This window comes from Heterocephalus glaber, unplaced genomic scaffold (genome assembly GCF_053883595.1).
Source record: "Heterocephalus glaber isolate CG9 unplaced genomic scaffold, H.glaber_assembly_v1.0 deba00000470, whole genome shotgun sequence".
In the NCBI taxonomy this organism is placed as follows: domain Eukaryota; kingdom Metazoa; phylum Chordata; class Mammalia; order Rodentia; family Bathyergidae; genus Heterocephalus; species Heterocephalus glaber.
Window position 1 is genome coordinate 28398993 of NW_028258145.1, and position 22341 is coordinate 28421333.

The following is a 22341-nucleotide window of genomic DNA, read 5'->3' on the forward strand; positions in this document are numbered from 1 at the left end:
CTTTTGAATTTGGATAATTAATTGTCCTAGTACCATTTGTTGAATAGTTTGTTTCCCCCACTGACCAACAATGTAAAATTTGTCATATATCAAATTTTCGTAAATTTGCTTGTTTTAGGTCTAGATTCTTCTCTGCTGCTGCATTAAAAAAAATCACATCAATATCATATTGCCTTAATTACTATGACTTTAAAATAAGCACAACTTTCCACCCCCATCAGCTTCCCCACACCCAGGAGTTTCTTGGCTGTTTTTGCTCTTCTCTAAAAACTAATTTATCAAGTTCTGAATGTGCATTTTTAAAGCTATTTTTAATATATCTTCAAGTATGATTTTATAATTTTGGGTGGTGCACATCTTTTGTTGTTTATTAGTAAGAATGTCAGTTTGGGGCCGGGGATTTAGTTCAGTGGTACCGCCGCCTGCCTCGAAAGTGCAAGGACCGGAGTTCGATCCCCGGTACCCCCCCCACCCCCCAAAAATAGAATGTCAGTTTGAAGCTGGGAGTGGTGGTGCATACCTGTAATCCCAGCATTCAGGAGGTTGAGGCAGGAGGATTGCTGCTAGTTCAAGGCCAGCCTAGGCTACTTAGTGAGTTCAAGGTCAGTTTAAACTACATAGCAAGACTGTATCTCCAAAAACCATAAAAGAAAAAAATGTCAGTTTGATTTCAAAAATTGCACAATTTTTCATTTTTGATTATAGAAATGCAATTGATTTTTGCATGTTGATTTTATATACAGCTACCTCCCTAAATATTTTTATCAATTCTAAAAACTTTCAGGTTATTTTGGCATTTTTTTGCAGGTCATATCATACAGTGAAAACAATAACAGTTTAATTTCTTAAATTGTAATGTTAATATTTTTTGTTTTCTGTTCTGTTTATGTCCTTCATATGCTTTTCTTGCTTCATGGACAGTGTTGGTATACAGCTAATCCAGATACTTCTCTCCCCTCTATCTGTCCTCCTCCATATTTGGCTTTGTCATCTTTGATTTGCCATTTGCCTTTATCTATCTCTGTTCCAAGTTTTTTAGCCTGAAAACCCACATACTTCTGGAAAATAGCATTCTTCCTTTAGGGAAGGTCTCTCCCCCTTGATCCCTTCCTATGTCTTATAATACCTAGGATTCCATTCTTATGAGGACAGATGTTCTGTTTTCTGCAGCACACATTGGTGTGAAGATTCCTTTTCTCAGTACTGAGAAACATTTGAATCTTTTCTGTATTGTACTCCTATTCCATCTGAGGCCTGGTGGCTTTATATAAAAAAACCTCAGCACATCCATTAGAGGTTGTTAAAGCCACTCAGAAGGATTGGATGTTTAGATATAAAAATAAGAAAGGCATGGCAATCAATATGTGTTAATATGTATGACTTCCAATCTTTCAAGATATAATGTCCAACAGGGAGAAAAGCAAGTTTCAATACAGTGTACATATATAGGAAGCTGCTGTTTTCATTTAAAATGCTCAAATTTCCAGAGGCTCATTCTGGAACAGTACACAAAATACTGGCATTGGGCTGAGGATTTACCTCAGATGCACCACACCTGCCTTGCAAGCAAGGTCCTAAGTTCAATCTTTGGTACAAACAAACAAAACAAAAACCCACAAAAACCAGAAAATACTGGCATTATGAGTTACTTTGGAGCTGGGTGTGATGGCCTGCACCTATAATCCCAGCACAGGGAGTTGGGGAGTGAAGCAGGAGGATCGCTGTGAGTTCAAGGTAGTGAGTTCAAAACAAAACAAAACAACCCTCCCCTCCAAAAAAGAAAGAAAAACCCCAAAAGCAAAGTTGCTTTGTGTAGGGATACTGGGGATGGGGTGAGTAGTATATTTATTTATGTTTTTAAAAATGTGTGCATATTTACAATAGCTAAAAAGTGGAGACACCTCAAAGGGAAAAATGTATAAACAAAAAGTGACTTGTTTTACAAGGTCCCAAGTTCAATCCCCAGTACCAAAAAAAAAAAAGTGACTTGTTTATACAGTGGAATATTAGTTCAGCCTTAAAAAAGAATGAAATTCTAGCATGTGCTACAACATGGATGAGGTGTAAAGATATCATGCCAGAAAAAGCTAGAAACAAAAGCACAAGTATTGTATGATCCTACTTATAGGAAGTATCTAGAATAAGCAGATTTTTTTTTAGTTTCATTTCCAGTCTAACCTATTTTTTATTTAATGGAGATACAATACCAGTTAACTATTTCTAAACCAAGTCAGATAGAACAAAATGTATTTACAAGGGAATGGAAAAGGGAAAAAAACATTGAGCATACTTTTCACAAAAAAGTTTATTAAAATGAAAAAAATTTCAGTCACAGAGGCATAGAATATTCAGATTTAAAGAGACAGAGCAGTAATAATTAGGGTGAGGGGAAGGGAGAATAGGGAGCTAGTATTTATTAGGTACAAAGTATTCATGTGGAATAAAGGTGGATGGAAAGTAATGGTTGTACATGAACATGAATATAATTGGTACCAGCAAACTGTACATTTAAAAATGTAAAATGGTAAATTTTATGTATGTTTTACTATAATTATTATAGGTGAGCGGTGGAAACTATAGAGATGCACCATATTCTGAGTCAGATTTGCTTCTGTTTATTTAAAGCTGGCATCTGAGAGGGGCCTAGAGCCCAGAAAGTTCTCTTGGCACTGAGAAGCAGTTTGATTTCTCCTTTTAAATCATGCTTTCAGTTGAGGAGGACTCAAGGGGAGAGCAAGCAGAATTTTACAGAAGCAGAACCATGTCAGGTTAGTCGGGGGCAAAAGGAAGCTTCACACACTAGGTGATCTACACAACCTCCTGCAGCTACAGCAAGTTTTCTGCCAAACAAGATGTGGGTTTTTGATACTTTGTCCAAGCACAAGTACACAATGGTGGTAAGGCTCAAGATGGAGATGGGTTGGCTATCACATTCCCAAATCCTCTAAGCATGATGTCAAAGTGTTGACTCAATGAAAGCCTCTTGAGTGGCAAGGGATTATACAAGGGATTATAGTAGGATCTCATATACATCAGTTTAACAGAGGCTACATGTTGTTTTTCAAAGTTGATTATCCAGTTAAGAATACAGGGGCCAATCAAGAGCCCAAGAAAAAGCAGGATGAGGGGACCAGCCAGTCTGGTGATGAGGGTAGTTAGTTATACAAGGTAGTTATACAATATCATGAGTTTTTACTTTCCTTCTCCTTCTGATGTCTATCTAGATTTTCCTTGACCTTTTGAAGAGTATCTTGGATTATGCCAGACTTGTTGGCATAGAAACAACATGTCTACCCTAGAGCAGCATATAATCACCCTTGTGACAAGAGCACTAGATCAAGTCCCCTTCGATTTTGGAGGACCATCTCAGCTAGTGAGCCTGCTTGGGAGTGAAGAGTCTCATTGGTGTATTGCAGGCTTCCTAGGTCACTGTCTACCTGTTCTGATAGAGCTGAGAGTACAAGTTCTCCTCTAGCCAATGTGGCAGTCCCAAGTGCTGCCAAAGCAGCTACCCCCAAACCCAACAAAATTGGAATGACTATGGGGTTGCTTGCTTCTGTCTGTACAGTAGTTCTGGGGGTGCTATAAAATCCCATCCCTGCAGTCCTCCGTACACATATACTTGAGGGAGAACTTGGACCAGGATGCACAAGACCTCAGGTCTAGTAACTCCCTCAGGAGTTTTGACACACCTAGTGAGGCCCAAGGTACAAGCTAGCCAAGTGCCGCTAGAGGCAAAATAAGCTTTTGAGGTATCCAGAGTTGAGATTTGGCTACATAGAGCATGGAAAGGGAACTTACTCATATCATAAGAAGAAGTTGCCAGACAAGTTGCATTCCCATAAACTTCACCAATTGTCGAGGGGGGCTTTGTAGAGGTGCATGCTAAGGCAGCACCTAAGGCTTTGATTGGGGCCAAGGCTCCTACATCCACATAATAAGGATGCTTTGCTTTTAGACAGAGCCAACAGCCTGAGCCGGGTCTGGTTGAGTAAGGTTTAACACAGTGCGGACAGCTCCCAGCATGGAGAATAGGGAGGGAGGCAGTATGTGTGAGGGGTCTGCTTTATTGGTAGCTAAGGGCAAATGTTTGAGGGAGGGATAACAGGGTGAGGCTCAAGCAAGGGGTCTTATTGTCTGTCTTGGTGCCTGGTTTAGCAACCGGGTCTGAAAGGTAATGATTGCCCCAGGGTCAGGAATTAGTCCTCTGGGGAGCCAGAAGCGGAAGCTCCAATTCCATCCCATGGCCCATTTAGAGTCCTGGGGTCTTTGTATCATAATTGTGACTCTGTGCCCATGTTTCCAAACTATGATATCATTAGTGGCATTTGGTCCCACACTATAGGAGGTGATATTTACACAGCCCCAGTTAGGGCAGTAGAAATCAATTGGGGACCCACAATCTCACTGTCTAAATGGATTGAATCCTGGGCACATGTAAAAATCATGGCTTTCCAGGTTTATAAACTGATAGTAGTAGCCCCCTAATCTCTCCTAACCAGTTTACAGAGGTTGACCTTGGGCAACCTAAGAGGTTGCTGGGGGCGGATGGTACCAAAAGTAACATTACCTAGAATTTTTCTCCCCAGCTAAAGGAGGTAAGGAGGAAGGAGTACAACTCTCCTCATTGCATTTCTCCAGAGCTTGGTTTCATCAGCCCAAAGACAATAAGAACAAGCATCACAATCATGATCAGACTGGCCTTGGCTTTAAAGGATCAGGTCCCAGCTCAGCAGTCCACTGTTTCACCTGCTTGACGTGCAAATGGTGAATCCACATCGAGATTCCATCAACCTTGAGAGCTGAGGGCATTGTGAGGATGACCATGTAGGATCCCTTCCAGACTGGAGTGAGTCCTTCACTCTGAAAAGCCTTGATGAAGACAGTATCCCTGGCCTGGAATGGGTGGCATGGTGTAGAGTGGCAGGGGGTGAGTAGCTTGTATTTCAGAGTGAACAGTTTTCTGTACCTGTTGGAGAGACTGGAGATACTTTAACAGGGATTCGTTAGAAAATTCTTCTAGTACATCATTTATTTTTTTGGTACTGGGGATCGAACTCATCTAGTACATCATTTTTAACTTTGGGGAGCAGGGGAAGGGGTCTTCCAAACATAATTTCTTAAGGAGTGAAACCTGCTTTATGAGGGGTGCACCTTACTTTAAGGACAGCCAAGGCCAGCAGGCTGACCCACCCTTCATCAGTTTCCAAAGTCAATATGGTCAGAGTAGATTTTAGGGTCCAATTCATTTGTTCTATTTGCCCCAAACTTTGGAGCTGGTAGGGACAGTGGAGTTTCCAACTTATACCCAGTGCCCTACTGACTGAGTTATGCAGGAGCAAGGGGGAGGAGGACTCATGGTAGGTAGGATGACTGAGGGTTCAGCTGGCCTCAGGGCTGCCACTGTGGCTGAGAGATCTGCAAGTTGATTTCCCTTAGCCTTGGGTGTATTGTCCTTTTGGTGACCCCAAACATGAATGATGGCTACCTTCTTGGGAAGCCATCCCACCTCTAGGAGAGACAATATCTCCTCTTTGTTCTTGACAGTCTTTCCTGCAGCTGTTAGGAGCCCTTTCTCCTTATAAATGCTCACGTGAACATGTAGAGTAGCAAAGGCATACCTACTGTCAGTGTCTACATTTATCTTCTTTTCCTTTCCCCATCTCAAGGCCTGGGCCAAAGCAATCAGTTCTGCCTTTTGGGCTGAAGTCCCCTTGGGCAGAGGCTGGGCCCAAATGACTTGATCAACTGTAGTCACTGCAGCTCCCATCCTTCGCGCCTGGATTACCACCATGCTGCTTTCATCTGTAAAGAGGGTGGTATCTGCCTCAACCAAGGGGGTGTCTGTTAAGTCTGATCCACTCCCCTGCATCTGGTCCAGCACTCCCTCACAGTCGTGAATTGGGGTGTTGAGGTTATCATTCAGCATCAGTGTAACCAGATTGAGAACCTGCTCTGCTGGGAAGACAATGTGAGGCTGGTCAAGCAAGAGGCTTTGATACTGAGTGAGGTGGGCATTTAACATCCATTTGTTAGTAGCCCCCCTGAGAAGAGTCTCTACTGAATGAGGGGCAGTTAGGACTAGGTCCTGTCTGAGGGTCAACTTATTAGCCTCCTTGACCAATAAAGCTGTGGCAGTTACTGCCTGAAGATATGAAGGTCATCCTGAGGCCACAGGATATAATCTTTTAGAGAGATGGGCCATGGGGTGCTTCCAGGGTCCCAAGGACTGTGTCAAGACTCCCTTGGTGATCCTTCTTACCTCATGGATGAAAAGATGAAAAGGCTTGGCAACATCAGGCAGTGCCAGGGCCAGGGCCGATACCAGAGCTCTTTTCAGATTCTGGAAGGCTTCTTCATCTATTCCCCATTCTAGAGGCTGATTTCCTTCCATGCAGCTCCTCCATTCAGCAAAGCCTGGTATCCATAGGCAACAGTATCCAGCTGCACCTAGGAATTCTCATACCTGTTTCTTGGTAGTTGGTGTGGGTATCTGGAGGATGGCCCTTTTCTTGGCCTGGGACAAAGCTCTTCTTCCTTCTGAGATTTCATAACCCAGATATGATACTTTAGGAGCACAGGGTTGTTCCTTCTTGGCTGAGACACAGTAGCCAGGCTCCTCTAGCAGCTGAAGAAGCTCTCTCATCCCCTTCAGGCATTCTGAACAACTAGTAGCCCCTAATAACAAGTCATCCACATATTGAAGCAGGCTGAAGTTAGGGAGGTGGGATCAAAAACTCACTAAGTCCTTCTGGAGGGCCTCACCAAACAGAGTGAGTGAATTTTTGAATCCTTGAGGCAGCTGGGTCCAGGTGAGCTGGCATGGGTTTCTGGCAACTGGGTTAGTCCACTCGAAGGCAAAGATAGGCTGGCTAGCTGGGGCAAAAGGCACATTGAAAAAGCATCTTTTATATCTAGCACAGTATACACTTGGTGCTCAGGAGACAGCAAACTCAGGAGGGTATATGGGTTGAGGACAGTAGGATGCAGAGTTACCACTTGCCAGCTGACTTCTCTCAAGTCCTGGACCAGCCTGTACTTTGACGTCCCTGATTTCTGTACCAGCAGGAATGGGGTGTTCCATGGAGACTGACAAGGAGTTAATATCCCAAAGTCCAGCAACCTCTTAATGTGAGGGTCTATCCCCTGTCTGGCCCTCTGAGAGATGGGGTATTGTCCAACTCGCACAGGCATCGCTGTCAACAAGAGCTCAACTATCACTGAAGGGTGGTGAGCAGCCAAACCCGGTGGATTAGTTTCTGCCCACACCTTGGGGAACTCCACCTGAAGTCTGTCCAATAAGTCCTTGGGGCTTGTTTCCTCTGGGTTTTCTTCCCCCTAGAGGAGATACACCTCGGACAGGGCAGTGGTCAAGGATAGTTGGTATGAAGGGAGTGACGTCCAAGACTCAGTCAGAGTGAAAGAAATGGTGCCCTTTAGTTTATGATGGAGGTCTCATCCCAGGAGGGGAATGGGCAGTCCGGTATCACCAGAAAAGAGTGAGTAACTTGTTTTGATTCCATGCACACCATTCATTTACTGGTGAGCAGGCAGTTTTGGACTGCTCCTGTGGCCCCCTGGATGGGAACGGTTTGTGAGAAAAGCTCTCCCAGGGGAGTTTTTAACACTGACCTCTTGGCACCAGTGTCCACCACGAAACGGAGCTATTGGCCCACAACATTTACTTCAACATTTACCATAGGTTCCCAGGGACCAAGAGAGAAGGAGCCTTGGCCCCCTCAGTCTGAATCTTCCTTTCCCCTGGATGTGGGGAGGGATAGCACCTTGGCAGAGGGTCTGTGGGGGCATTCATTTTTCCAGTGCCCTTCCTCCTTACAATAGGTACATTGATTTCTGCCCAATGGCGGGTGTCCTCCTGGCTCTAGGCACCTGTCCTTTGGACTTCCTGTAGTTGGGTCTCACGGGGTCCCCTCTGATGGCTGCTGCCAAGATGTTTGCTTATTTCTTGTCTGATCTTTATGCCATAGCTGTGGCCAATTTTTGCTTTTCTGAATCCCTATTGTCAAGCACCTTTTGAGCTACTTCTTTTTTTGGGGGGGGGTACTGGGGATCGAACTCAGGTCCTTGCGCTTGTGGGGCAGGCGGTGGAACCACTGAGGTAAATCTCTGGACCCCTTTTGAGCTACTTCTAACAGCTGAGATATGTTCATTCCTGGGAATCCCTCCAATTTTTGTAGTGTCCTCATAATATCAGGTGCAGACTAGGCAACAAAAGCCAGATTTATAGCTCTATTGTTCTCTGGAGCTGAGGAGTTGAACGGGGTGTAAACCTGAAGCCCTCTCAGAGTCTCTCCAGGAATGCAGTGGGGGACTTTTCTGGTCCCTGTGTTACTTCAGTGGTTTTTGACAGATTTACGGGTTTCTGAGCTACCACCCAGATCCCGTCCAACAAGTTCTGGTGGAAGGTAATCAAAGTCCTTTTCCTCCCTGAAGAATTTGGGCCCCATTCACAGCCCTCTGAGGGGAAGCCTTGTTTCAGCAATTCGTTGGCCTCTTCCTCTGAATGCCCTTCAAATAAAACCTTTCTAACCTCAAACCTAATCCTATCCTGCTCCTCAGCGGTGAACAGGGTCAGTAACTGTTGACAGTCATCCCAGGTTGGTAGATGGGTCCTAAAGATTGACTTGATCAGGGAAATCAGAACCTGGGGCTCCTCAGAGAATGGTGGATTCTGGGTTTTCCAGTTGTAGAGGTCAGAAGTGGAAAAGGGAACATATACCAGGAACAGGTGGGTTCCTGGTCCTGGCCCATCCAGAGGTGGGGGCCTCCCTCAAAGGCAAGACAGCCTCTCAACTGCATCTTCCTGAGGTGGTGACCTCCTGCCTGGATTGGAGACACTCTCATATAGGGGGAGAGGTGGCTGGAGACGTAGAGGAAGAAACGAGGGAGTTGGGGGCAGGTGGGTCAGGACAGAAAGGAGAGGGGTGAATGAGGGTTATACAGAGGTGGACTGGGGAGGACTTCCTCAGCATCTGACTGCTGCAGGACCAGTTTCTGTCCTACTCTGGAGTTCACCCACGAGGGGGACAACAGCTTTTGGAAACAAGCAACTTTGAATAGGCCTTTCCGGCACAGGCCTTTAGCCATGGAGGAGGGTGCTGCACTGCGTTAAATCAGGAGTCGATGTAAGGGAACTGATCTGGGTGTCCTTGTGACCTGGTGATGACCCTCCAAACTGCTTGAACCAGGGTAGGGTCGAGGGAGCCCTCAGAGGGCCAGGCCATACCAAGAGAGGGCCACTCAAGTTCACAAAAAGTGCGAAGTTTGTTCTTTGACATTTTCACCCCATAATCATCAGAAACTCCTGAGGAAAGAATTTTAAGCATGCAAACCAGGGGTATAACAGGTTGTGAGGATGACGACGCCATGGTAGAGAGACTTAGGGCAGGCAGGAGATACCCAAGAATAGGAGCTGCAAGAACAAATAAAAAGAGAAGAAGACAAAGTAGCATGAGGGAGAGGATATCAAAGGGGTCACCGGTTAGAGGGGCCTGACAATATATTGATTGGGGAGTTAAAGGCGAGTCTCCATTAAGAGTTTCCACAAGCCTTGGGAGGGGCCTTGATGTCGAAGTCTCAGATTCCACTGATGTTTCCACTGGAGAATGGCAAAGAGGCTCCAAAATGCTTCCTCCTGTAAGGGTTGTAGGATGGCCTCAACTTGAAGGTTGACAAGCGTCCGGGGTATAAAGGGAGGGGAAAAGATGCCCTTAGGACAACAAAGTCACTGATGGTCAGAGGATGTCCTCAAAATTTGGTTTAAGGAGTTGGAAACCCAAGGGGTAAAACACTGATGGACACGGACATGGTCAGGCAGGGACCACCCAAGGTGGACATCAATAAAAAGCAGATGAGTGAGAACTGACTGAATTAAATATTCTCTTGTGCTTGGCTGCAGGCAGGACACAGGGAAGGCAGAAAGGTGGCAGAAAAGATGGACCAGAAGATGGGACTAAAACTGAAAGGCACCTCTGTTAGGCCAATTAGTTGGCTTTGGGTCAAGGGAAGATTGCTGAGGACATCGGCCCAGAAGATAGAGAATTTGGCCCTGTAGAAGCCAGTGAGGTCTGTCCCAAAATATGACATGTGAAACACAGAAGGAACAGTGTTGAGGTGAATAAGACAGGCAGGAAAGAGTCAGAGGAGTCCCAGTGGCAAGAGGTCAGGGGCAGTTTGGAGAAAGAAGACAGGTCCAACTGTTAGGGGACAATGGGGGCATCCAGAAATAGAGAAAAAAGCTTTAGTGTTTATGTGGTGCACCCTTGAATGATGTTGTGACAGACAAAGGAAGGGGGTGTTCCTCTGTGGGGAGGAACCACACACTTGGTCGACTGGCCATGGGCCTCTCAGCCACTTTAAGGACAGTCCAGGCTTTAGGGTGTATTTATCTCATTGCTACAGCACCAATTGGCCTTTCTTAGATGCGTCCATGGAATCACAGTACGACCTCACTCAGACCTCGTAACTCTGAGGGGGAGAAGTCCCCTTCTTCGTTGTGGGGCATGGATGGGACAGCCCATAGCTTATGCTGCCCATTTCCAGTCACTCACCCATTCATACAACAGCCATTCAGCGGTTAGAAACATTCCAAACTCTTCCCTGAGGATTTTCCAGATTGGCTGACTTGCAGCCAGACCAGACCAGACCAGTGGGCCACCTCAGTCAGTGTCCTGACCTTAGGAGGAGCCCAGGGAACACCTTTGTCAAGGACTATTGTTCCCCATCAGAACCAGAAGGATCCTTGCCTTCAGACCAGATCAGATGGACTCTGGAAAATTTAGAGGGTGTTTCAGGCATCTCTGCAGTCTCCTCAGTGTCAGCAGTGAGACTCCCAGGTCCTGGAACTTCTCAGGGGTGCCTCCCCTATAGTTTGCTGCTGCAGACAGGAGGGACCACAGTGAGGCCAGTCCACCCATCATGACGATCTCGCTGGGGCCTCCAAGTGTTATAGGCAAGCTAGTTGGAACTATAGAGATCTGCCGTGCTCTGAGTCAGATTTAAGTCCATTTATTTAAAGCTGGCAGCTGAGAGGGGGCTAGAGCCCGGAAAGTTCTCTTGGCACTGAGAAGCAGTTTGATTTCTCCTTTTAAATCATGCTTTTAGTTGGCGAGGGCTCAAGAGGAGAGCAAGTGGAATTTTCAGGAGCAGAACCATGCCAGGTGTGGTGGTGGTGGGGGGGGTGAAAGGAAGTTTCACACACTAGGTGAGCTGTACAACACCTTGCAGCCACAGCAAGTTTTCGGCCAAACAGGATGTGGGTTTTGGGTGCTTTGTCCAAACACAAGCACACAATGGTGGTAAGATTGAAGATGGAGTCAGGTTGGCTATCACATAATGACAAATATGAATATGCAGTGCTTTTTAAAGCCTTTATTTTTCATATCATTTCTCTTTCCTTGAGGGTATAGAGACCATTTCTACTAAAATTATAGATACATTTATTATCTGACCAAAATGTATCCTACAGATACACCTGCGGCTATCTTTCAGAGTGATTCATTGCAACATTGTCTGCAACATTGTTGCAATTGCAACAAAGTATCAAGTAGAGGAACCTGGTTAATAAATTTTATGTGTCCATGCCATTGAGTACTACGCACCTGAAAAAAATGAATGAACACAATCTCTAATGTATTGATTTAGAAAGAGTCCTAGTATATATTAAGCAAACATGGTGTATGACTTTGTCTCACCTGGTCCTCTGCCTCCCAGGCAGGAGCCTGGGACCAGGGCAGCAGGCCCCCTCCACTAGCTTGGGCGCCAGGCCCTCCTGGGAAGTTCTGGAGTCTTCCACCTTTCCATGAGTCCCTCCCCTGGGGGGAGGCAGGCAGACATGCTAGGTTCTGTCCCTGAAGCTCTGCTGAAGGGCCACTGTGCACCACGGCCATCCCCAGGGCCACATGTGCCTGGCTCCCTATCAGTGAGGCTGCTAGTTGCATTTCTTTTCAGGGGGAGGGAGAAGTGTTGTCCATGAATTGGCTGTTGCCTCTCCCTGTGGGTAAACCCCATTATCAAAATGATTCTGCATTCAGCTTAATTAGTAATTATTATTATTTTTTGGTACCGGGGAGTGAACTTAGGACCTTGGGCTTTCGAATTACTAATTATTTATATACTGAAAGAAGACTTTAAGTAAAGGGGAAAAACAACAGTAATAACATACCTGTGGAGCAGCTAGCCTGTATGTGATACCTTGCTTTTCGTACAGAACTGGCCAATACAGAAACAATTGATGTGTATATACTTTTTATTCATTTTACACTGTTGTATTATAATACACTGTTATATGTTAAAAGTAATTTTTCAGGGGCTTTCCTTACTTGGTAGTTGTCTTGTGTGCATTTTGTTTTGTTTCTGAGAAGGTCTCACTATATAGTTCAGACTGGTCTTGAACTCACTAAGTAGCCCAGGCTGGCCTTGAACTCATGGCAATCCTCCTGCCTCAGCTTCTTGAGTGCTGGGTTTACAGGCATGTGTCAACATGCCCAGCTTGTGTGGTTTTTTTCTTTTTCTTTTTTTTTTTTTTTGAGAGATGGTCTTACTATACTGTTCAGGCTGGCCTTGAACTCAAGGCAATCTTCCTGCTTCAGCTTTCTGAGTGCTGGGATTACAGGCATGCACCACCATGCCTGGCCTTGTTTGTTTGTTTTTATTTTTATTTTGTTTTGAGAAATGATCTTGGTGTATGGTTCAGGTTGACCTGGAACTCACTTTATAGCCCTGACTGGTCTGGAACTCATCTGGCTGTGATCTTCCTGGGATTACAGGCATGAGCCACTGCGGCTGGCCTTTTAGTTGTTTTTATCTGAGCAGAAAAAAGTGCTCATCTGCCACAGGGAACGAAGCAGCCCCACAGGCCAGATTCATGTGTGGCATCTTTTGTGGCTGAGCTAGGGGCAGCCCTATTTCCAACACAGTCTTTTCCTTTGCTCCTTATCCCCACCCCACTGACCTCAGCAGCCAAGGAGGGCAGTGAGCCTGTTCTATCTAGTGTTAAGTCAGGACTCTCAAATGACAAGGATTTTTTTTCCCCAATTAAGTGGGGGAAAGCCCATTTCCACCTTTCTAAGCACCTGGAGCTTCCCTGCCCCTTCCTGTGTCCTCTGCTCCTGCCAAAGAAAATATGATGGCTTATTTTGCTACCTGAAACTGTTTTTCTGTAATTAATGTGTGCTTTCTTGTTTACAAATGTCTGATTTAAAAAGAAAAAAATACGTGGCCTATTTATCTATTTCGATGTGATCTTGTTAGCCCTTTTGTCCCTCTCCTCCTTGAAGCAGATGACATTGTACAATGAAGGACTTTGAGAGATGAAGAGAGAGAGAGAAAAGAAAGCAGGGTGCAAATGTACATGGAACCTTTTGCTTAAGAAATGGAAAGAGTAAGACTATATATTCCTATGTGCTTGTATTTAAATAAAACACCAAGAAGATAAGCAAGTAGTAAGAGTTAGCTGTGAGGGCCAGGGGGTGGAGTATATTGAAATAAGGTTGAAGGGAGGTTCCTCAGTGTATGCTTTTTAATATTATTTTGATTTTTGAACCATCAGAATGTATTATCCAGAATAATTAGAAATATTTTGAGGGAGAGATGGGGAAGAAAAGGTTAGTAGAAGAGGGACTACCCAATTCATCTCTTTAATCATTTAGCTCCCACTTCTACCAACCATTGTAAGAGTTATCTTTCAGGTGCTTTAAAAAAAATTTTTTTTGGAGACAGGGTCTTGCTACATAGGTCAGGCTGGCCTTGAACTCGCAGCCATCCTCAGCCTCAGCCTCCCAAGTGCTGGAATAACAGGCCTACACCACCACACCTGGTTCTTTCAGGTTCTTGAGAGAGTCACTTAGTTCATCTGACAATCTGATGAGTTAGATGCTGTCATTAACATTCTCATTTTACAAATGAGGAAACAGACAAGAAGTTAAGGAAACAGCCCATGATCTCACAGAGCTGGTAAATTGCAGTTATAATTTGAACCCATGTCTATCAAATCCTGGCTCATCCAACATCTTTGCACAAACACGTTTCACACTTGGTCGATTATTTCTTTGGGTTACATTATTAGAAGTGGGTGCATTGGGACCAAAAGTTTAATTTTTATTAATATAAAAGTGCCAAATGCTATTAGGCAAATTTGTGTTATTCTACATTCCCATCATAAAGGCATGAGGATGCTTGTATCCCCACATAGTTGATAATACTGAGTTGCAGCAAAATATAAATTTTTTCTCCAAGACAGCTGACGAAATAAGATTTACTGCTATTGTTTCAACTAGCCGTTTGGCCCTCAAAAGCCTACAATTAAGTGATCCAGATTCTCTACACAGTCTCCCCTTCGCCGGCAGAGGGTGCTCGCCACGCCGCACCCCTCCACCATGGCCCTTAGCGGCTGCTCAGGCCCAGTGCGCGTGCGCAAATCCCTCTTCAGGTGTCTAGCTTTGTGCCTGATGGGTGTCATCTCAGCTACACCCAACGCGTACTTCTCAGCCCGGAAGGGACTGAGGGAAAGAGTAGCGTGTTCCCTAGATCCAGAGAGCCTCTGGGCCTCTGGGGAGAGCGGTTTTGGAGCTGTCCTATAGGGGTCGGGCGGCTAGTCGGGCAGCCCACGAGGGCGGAGCGGCGGGGCGGAGCTGGCAGGGGCTTGGGCGTCAGTCGCCGGTGGGGTCCGAGGTGGGCGCGGAGCCCTTGACAGGACAGGTACGGAGGTTGCGACCCTGCAGAGCATCTGCCCCGCCACCCTCGCGTAATTGTGAGGTTGCCCGCGGTGGGCTGGGGGTCCGGCGCTGGCTTGGGGCGCGGCACGAAGCCAGATGTGCGGGGCGGAGGCCGGCAGGGGTGGGCGCCCGCCGGGGTCTGGGGGCTCCGCCCGAGCGTTGGACCCCGGGTTTGTCCCACCCACCTGAGCTTCTCGGCCTGGGAGTGTTCGCCTGGGCTTAGAATGCCCGCGCCTGAGTTCTCCAGAGCTGTTAGGGTCCCCTCCTTTCCCGGGAGTGTGCCACAGGTTTCCTGTGGGAACGTGGTTGAGAAATCTTTGTCACACGAGAAAAAAGAAATCATAGAGAACTCAAGCGTGGGGGCCTGGACATGGGTTTAGTGTGTGTGTATTCCCTCTTCGGGGGGTCCGCCTTAGCTGGCGGGATGACCCTGGTGAAGTCATCTTGCCCATCCCTCTTGACTTCAGGCAGGACCACAGCTAAATCACCCAGATGAGTAACTTCGCTGTTTTTTTTTTTTTAATTTTTAATAAGTTTTATTTTATTTTATCACATTCCCCCCCCTCAAGCCCCCTCTCTAGGTACAAAAGTTTTGTTTCCATTTTTTCCTTCTATTTTCACTTTTTTTCTTGTGCCTTCCTTCCTTTCTTTCTCCCTCCTCCCTTGTTCCCCTTCCCATTTAACTTTGCTGTTTTTAAAGAGGCAGAGATTTAGAAACTGCAGTGAGAATAGAAAGCTCTTATTGACCACTTGGTACAATGATATACTTAGAGTACTGAGAGTCGAAGAGCTGTGAAGTGAAAATTGACATTCTTTACCTGAGCACTGGCAAAGCCTAAGGTGAGGGATGTTAAAAGTGATAACTTTTTTTTTTTTTTTTTAATAAAAAGCATTTGGTGCTCCAATGTGTTTGGAAAATTCATGGTTAAAGTTTTCTGTACTGAGGACCATTTCAGAGCCTGCAGTATGCCAATGTTACGTATCAGAAATATCCAACTGGGGGTATATATGATGAGTTTCCCAAAGTTTACCGGGAAATACATACTGTTTTTCTTGGGTGTCGCCTCTGTTTAATGTCTGGTGCAGTCTGTAACATGCAGTTTCAGAATTAGAAACTCATTGTGTGGAAGGGGCATTGTAGGTTATTACCTTTCCAGTGTTAATGAGATGTTGTTAAAGTACAGATTCTGACTGGTTCTAAATTTCTAACAAGTTCTTAGGTGATGCTAATAGCCCTGGTCCATGGACCCCATCTGAGTAGCAAGGGCATAGGTCACTGGATTGAAAGTTAGAGATAATGTTCTGCTCCCTGCTCTCTGGACAAACCGCTGCCTTTGGTGAGTCACTTCATCTATCCAGGCCTTAAAATAGGAGTCTGGACTAGGAGATCTTTAAAGCTCCAGATCTAAAGCACCGTGATTCTAGTCCAGTTATCCTTGTGACAGCTGAATTCCATATGCTATATATTCTTGTCAACTCAGCAAATTTTGTGCTTTGGCTTAAACATTTCTTTTTTTGGTACTGGGCATCGAACTCAGGTCCTTGCGCTTGTGCAGCAGGCGGCCAAACCACTGAGCTAAATCCCTGGCCCCTAAACATTTCTGATTATGAGGAATTAGATAGAAAGCATCCCATTGCATTCCTGGGATAGAACAATAAGGATGTTCTTCAGGTTCTTGAAATAAATACATTTCTGCAACTTTCATCTTGTTGGTTCTAGGTTATTTCTTAGAATCAAATAAACAATAAAAAAAGTAATCCTTATTTAAAAGTTGACTCAGCCTGGTATGGTGGCATGTGGCTCTATTCCCAGCAGACTAGAAGGCTGAGGGAGGAAGATTTTAAGTTCAAGCTTAGCCTGGATAACTTAGTGAGACCCTTTCTGAAAATAAAAAAATAAGAAAGAGCTAGGGGTGTAGTTCAGTGTAAAAGCTCTGGTACTGAGCAATTCCTAGTACTGTTAAAAAAGTTGACTCAAAGTTTTAGATGACAGCTATTCCCCCTCTTCATGTTTAAGAAATTTCTTTATTAAATTTGTCCTCATTCTGCATGTAATGGGGCTTTAGCTGGATTTTGAGGGATGGGTGTGGCTTGCAAGACTAGAGAATGCATCCTAGGTGCAGAGATGAGACTGCATATGTCAGATCCAGGATTTTGTTTGTTTTGTTTTGTTTTTTGGTACCGGGGGTTGAACTCGGGTCCTTGTGCTTTCGAGGCAGGTGGCAGAACCACTGAGCTAAATCCCTGGCCCCAGGATTTTGTTTGATTAAACCAAGAGATGAGATGTTAGGGAAATATGTTGAGCAGATGAATATATGGACAAGACAGTTGTTGTTTTTTTTTTGGTACTGGGGATTGAACTCAGGACCTTGTGCTTGCGAGGCAGGCAATGGAACCACTGAGCTAAATCCCCAGCCCTAAGGCAGTATTTTTGAGGTTGTATTTGTCTTTGTGGTATATAAGGTGGTTGGAAGTGAGGAAGAGAGACAGAGTCAGGCTTCACTTACCAGTGATAGAAGACTTAGGTAGATGATAATAATAATGCCTTGTTTTTATGTACAACACTACAGATCACAAAACTTTTTTCCCTTTGCCGGTACTGGAGATTGGATCTAGGGCCTTTGGACTGAGCTGCACTCCCTCCTCCCCCCTTTTTGGCGACATGGTCTCCCTAAGTCACTAAATCACCCAGGTTGGGCTTGAATTTGTGATCCTTGTGCCTCAGATTCCCAGAGTGCTAGAAGCACAGGCATATGCCATCATGCCTGCTCCAGATCATAGAACTTTTTATGGGCCTGATGTCATTTGATTTAATAATCTTGTGATGTAGCAGAACAGCAGACAAGGCACCAAAAAGGATGACAAAATGATTTGCCTTAATTTAAAAGCTACTGAATGGCATACCAAAATGATGACATTGGTAGTGGAGGAGAAAGGAAAGATGCTGGGCCGGGCCTTTAGCTCAGTGGTTCTGCTACCTGCCTCAAAAGCGCAAGGACCTGAGTTTGATCCCCGGTACCAAAAAAAAAAAAAAAAAAAAACGAGAAAGGAAAGATGCTAGAGGTAATACTAAGCAAGAATTGATAAATTAGGTCTGACTGGATATGAGGGTATAAAGAGGAAGTTGTATAGAAGAGTCAAAATAGTTGGGAGAATCATAACACCATTGACAACTGCCACTCTAGGTATTTTCTGTCAGCTCTATCATTGCTAGTGGCTGCCTAGAGTTATAAAATGCGAGGGATTATAGCAGGTGATTCCCAATTGCTTGGCTTGTCTGTAGTTACTAAGTAGTTCTGGGGGGCTTGGGATATCGGTCTTATACCACGGGAAATGGGGTCCTCAGTGTCCCCCAAAGAGGTAAGAGATGACAGATGATTCTACATTTTTAATTTTTGAGACAAGGTATTGCTCTGCAGTTCAGGCTATTCTTGAGCTCACTATGTAGCCCAGGCTGGCCTTGAACTCGTGGCAATCCTCCTGGCTCAGTCTCCTGAGTGCTGGGATTATAGGCCTGCGCCACCATGCCTGGCTAAGTATATCTACATTTACAAAAAATTCTTACTTATTAGGCTCAATTTTCTTTCTCAGCATGGTACTTGTAGTTATTGGGATGGGGATGCTGGTGTGGGCTCCCTAAGAAATAGGGACTTGAAAGTGGTAAAGGAAGCTTGAAGCAACCATTCAGAAGAATTGAGGTAAACTCCAAGAGTCAGTACTCTCTGAACTAAAATCTTATACTTAAGGGTTCTCCCAGTCTTCCTCACAATAATAATGGCTTACATTTATTGAGTGCTTCACACAAGCTATGGTTTTAAGTTCTTTTCAGGCATTCTTCTGTGATTTTAAATAACAGTCCTTTTAGAAAAGTTAATTGTTATGCCTGTTTTACAGAAGGGAAAACTGAGGTGTGAAGGATTGATTACTTAGGCTTTGAGTCACTTTGTGTGCTACTCTGAGCATCACGGTAGCGTGGATGGGGAGGGCAGTGGGGTCAGTGTTGGCTGCCAGCCTTTTGCAGGTACACAGGGGAACTCTGAAATCCTTGAGTGATTTTCCAGCATCCTGACTAGAAAGACGAGACTGATAGTGATTTGTCAGGCTGAGACTGTGTCACCTGAGATAATGAATAAGGAGACCTGGTTTCATCCTCATCACCCACTAAGTTATGGGACTAGGCAGACTTATAACCTTACATAATAACAATGCTTATTAATTGATTTTATGTGTTTTCCCAGTGTGTATAATAGATAGGATTTGCAGGTAAGGTGTACACCTGACTAAAGTGAAAAAGGGGAGAATGATGGGATGGCAGGGTGGAAGACAAATGAGCTTACCCTTTTCTGCTGCAGCCACTGAAGCATCATCTCTGTGTCCTTCCTCTTGAGGTTGCCATGGTTACGCCTTTGCAAGGTGGTTCGAGGAGGCTGATTTCCATTATGATCAGATGATGACGAGGGTTTAAAAAGAGAAAAGATAGAGTGATCTGCTTCTGGGGAGTGGCCCCGGTGAGCTGCCCAAACAGCAGAGCCTGGCAGAGCCCAACATAAGCTGAGGTGGCTGTGGCTTTGTTGGCTGCTTCGGCTTTTGCTGAAGTTGTGAAATGGTGCATCTTTCTCTTTAGAGCGCAGGCTCAGGATTCCCTGACTGCAGGGTCCTAGTGCCAGGAACTTGCTGGTTGATTCAGGGGAAGAAACCAACAGGAACTTCAAAACAGGCTACGTGGGACTCCTGTTGTTACTGGGAGTGTTGCTATTCTTGGGTACTGGGCCTAGTGCTTCTTGCATTCCTATAGAAGTTCCTTTGTTGAAGATGAGTGAGGTGTACTGTGTAGCTTTCCTTCTTGACTCTGGAGGTGGACCTGGAAGTGATTGGGTATGTTTTGGGGAGCAGGATATTTTGGGAGCAGGTAAACCTATATTCAGACTAGGAATGGGCTGTAGACATTTCTGGAAATAATGGAGTTGGAGAGGTGAAAGAAATCCATTTAGGGTCTATCCATTTGTATGAGGTCTGTAAGGCAGACACAGGAGTAGAATTAGGAACAAAAGGCTATGTGCATGTTATTTTTCTGGGCTTCTGTGGGTATCTGGAATCCAGTTTCACCCTCTTGGCCTCCATTCCCTTCTTAGCAGACCTTTTCCCTTCCTTACTCCTGATGGGTTTACACACATACTTATCTCTTCCTTACTAGTGCTTTCAGAGATGTACATTTTGTCTTGTTGTCAGACTGCCTGGGTTTCAAAGCATCTCTTCCAGGAGTGGGATGAGGCAAAGCAGATGGTTGAGTTAGCCCAGTATCAAGGTTTGGTGAGGTAAGACAAGAGATCAAGGTATCAGGATGCTGGAATGCCAGTAAAAGTGAGGTAGCAATGCTTCTGGCTGGATAGAAAGGGTAGAAACAGAAAAGAAGCTTTTTCTTCCTACTTGATCCTCCTTACTCAAAAATCTCATTTCCCTGCCATCTTTTGAAATTTTCTTCAAGATTATTGGTAACTTGTTTGCCACATACAAAGATTTTTCCCTCTTCTTACCATTTTTCCTAGATATTTCAGTAGTACTTAAATTGTTGAGGAGGAAAATGGATTAGAATTGCAAGGAGTATCTGTCTTGTATCTGTCTCGTTCCCTGTCTGAGAACATGTAACTCAGGAAAGTCCTATGGGATGTACACTGGGGCCTAATAGTGCTATGGAAGGGGTACCTACCTGTACAGCTAGTCAGATGTGCCTCTTTGCTGTTTTTGGCTGTAAGACTTAGGCAAGTCATTTGACTTCAGAGACTCAGTTCTGTCACCTATAGAATGAAGGTAATGGAATCTGTTTTGGCTACATCAAAAATACTTGTTTTGTTGGAAATATTTTATTTTGAGATAATTAATACATTTTCATGCAGTTAAAAAATAGTACAGAGATTGGAATGCCCTTAGTTTTTCATAGTAGTTTACATTTTGCAAAACTGTTGTACAGTATCACAAGTAGGACACCCGACATTGATGCAGTCAGTATTCTGAACATACACACAGAGTTCTAAACAGTTCCATCACTGTAAGGATCTCTCATATTGGCCTTTATAGTTCCATGCCCTCTCCATTTCCCTTTTTTACTCCTCTTTATTCGTAATTACTTGCCATCAAGTACTTACTGTATTTGAAGGAGATAGTGAAATATACGTTAGTATTGTAGGCAGATTTGCCCCAGAGAAGGCCAGAAGAACAGGACTGATTTTTTTCTAAGATGCTCAGTTTCGCTTCCTATTGCCTAAATTCTGTTAATGTTTCAACCATCATTCTTATATTACTCATGCTTGAAAACACCCCAGTTCATAATTAATATATTCACTCATCTACCCAGTTATCCTAGCAACATTTGACTTTGTCCTGTGTACAAAGCGTCATTGATACACCGTTGCAATAATGATGGAGATGATATCTATAATATATTGAACACATATTTTATGTCAGGTATTTTGCTAAATGCTTTACTTAAGTCTTACCCATTATAGCATCCTATAACGTAGTATTATTTTCTCTTTACAAATGAAGTAACTGGGGCTCAGAAAGTTAAATACCTTACCCTGAGCTATACAGATGAAGAAATAGACCCAGAGCTGTGTCCAGGTCTGTCTCCAGAGCCATGAACTGTCTCTTTCCTGTGTCAGGTCTGTCCCAGGGTCTTCTCAGAGCTGTTCTGGTACTCTGTCTGAATTAGCCTCTTTTCTTTCATGACCCTCATTCAGATCCTCCTGACTCTATGTTCATTATTGCAGCAGCCTCCTCTTTGCCAAGTTGCTGCTGCCTCCATTGTATCCCGTACATGCCACCAGTTTGATCTTCCTAAAATAATTTCACTGTGCCACTCTACTGCTGAGGAATGAAACTAGCTTCCTGTTGTCATTGGACCAAGTCCATCTGTCTCTGCCTGATGTTAAACTCCCTGTCTATCCATACTTTCCTCCTAGTGTATCTCAGTAAATATTTGACTCTACGAGCTAAGGGCAACTGGATCATAAAGAGGGAAGTTGTGGCCTTTGCTATAAAAGGCTTTTAAGGGACCAGGGATTTAGCTCAGTAGCATGACACCTGCCTCGCAAGCACAAGGTCCTAAGTTCAATCCCCGGTACAAAAAAAGGCTTTTAAGTGTCCTGGATTTAGCTCTGGCACCACACCTGCCTCGCAGCACAAGGTCCTGAGTTCAATCCCTGGCACAAAAAAGAAAAAAAGGCTTTTAATGTGATAGAACTCATTTAGAATTTTTCACTTCAACTAAGCTAGTCTTCTTTAATACACCAAGCAGAATTATTTCTGTTTCTACTCAAACTGTGTTCACCTTACTGTGCTTTATAGGCCTTTCCTCCACATAGCAAAACAACAAACAAAACAATGCTATGGTAGCTCATATCTGTAATCCCAGCACTCAGGAGGCTGAGACAGGAGGATTGATGCCAGTTCAAGGCCAGCCTGGGCTACATAGTGAGTTCAAGTTTGGCTTGGACTACATAGTGAGACCCTGTCCCCCCAGAAACAAAACAACACCATGATTCAAGGTATAGTTGGGTACACCGTTTTTTTCCAGTGCATATTTTTCCTATCTGTAATGCCTCATAAT

At 44.5% G+C, this 22341-nt stretch overlaps 1 protein-coding gene across 6 annotated transcripts in view; it reads left to right on the plus strand.

Annotated features, from left to right (window-relative positions):
• Positions 1 to 14568: 14568 nt before the first annotated feature.
• Dctn1 (dynactin subunit 1) overlaps positions 14569 to 22341 on the plus strand; it is a 29870-nt gene continuing 22097 nt past the window's right edge. For 5 of the 6 annotated variants that reach the window (XM_087202023.1, XM_087202036.1, XM_087202040.1 and 2 more), the window contains exon 1: positions 14569 to 14718. The gene's annotated coding sequence lies outside the window, so the exon portion shown is untranslated. The remainder of the gene's footprint in view (positions 14719 to 22341) is intronic. The other variant, XM_021258283.2, reaches the window with a different exon arrangement.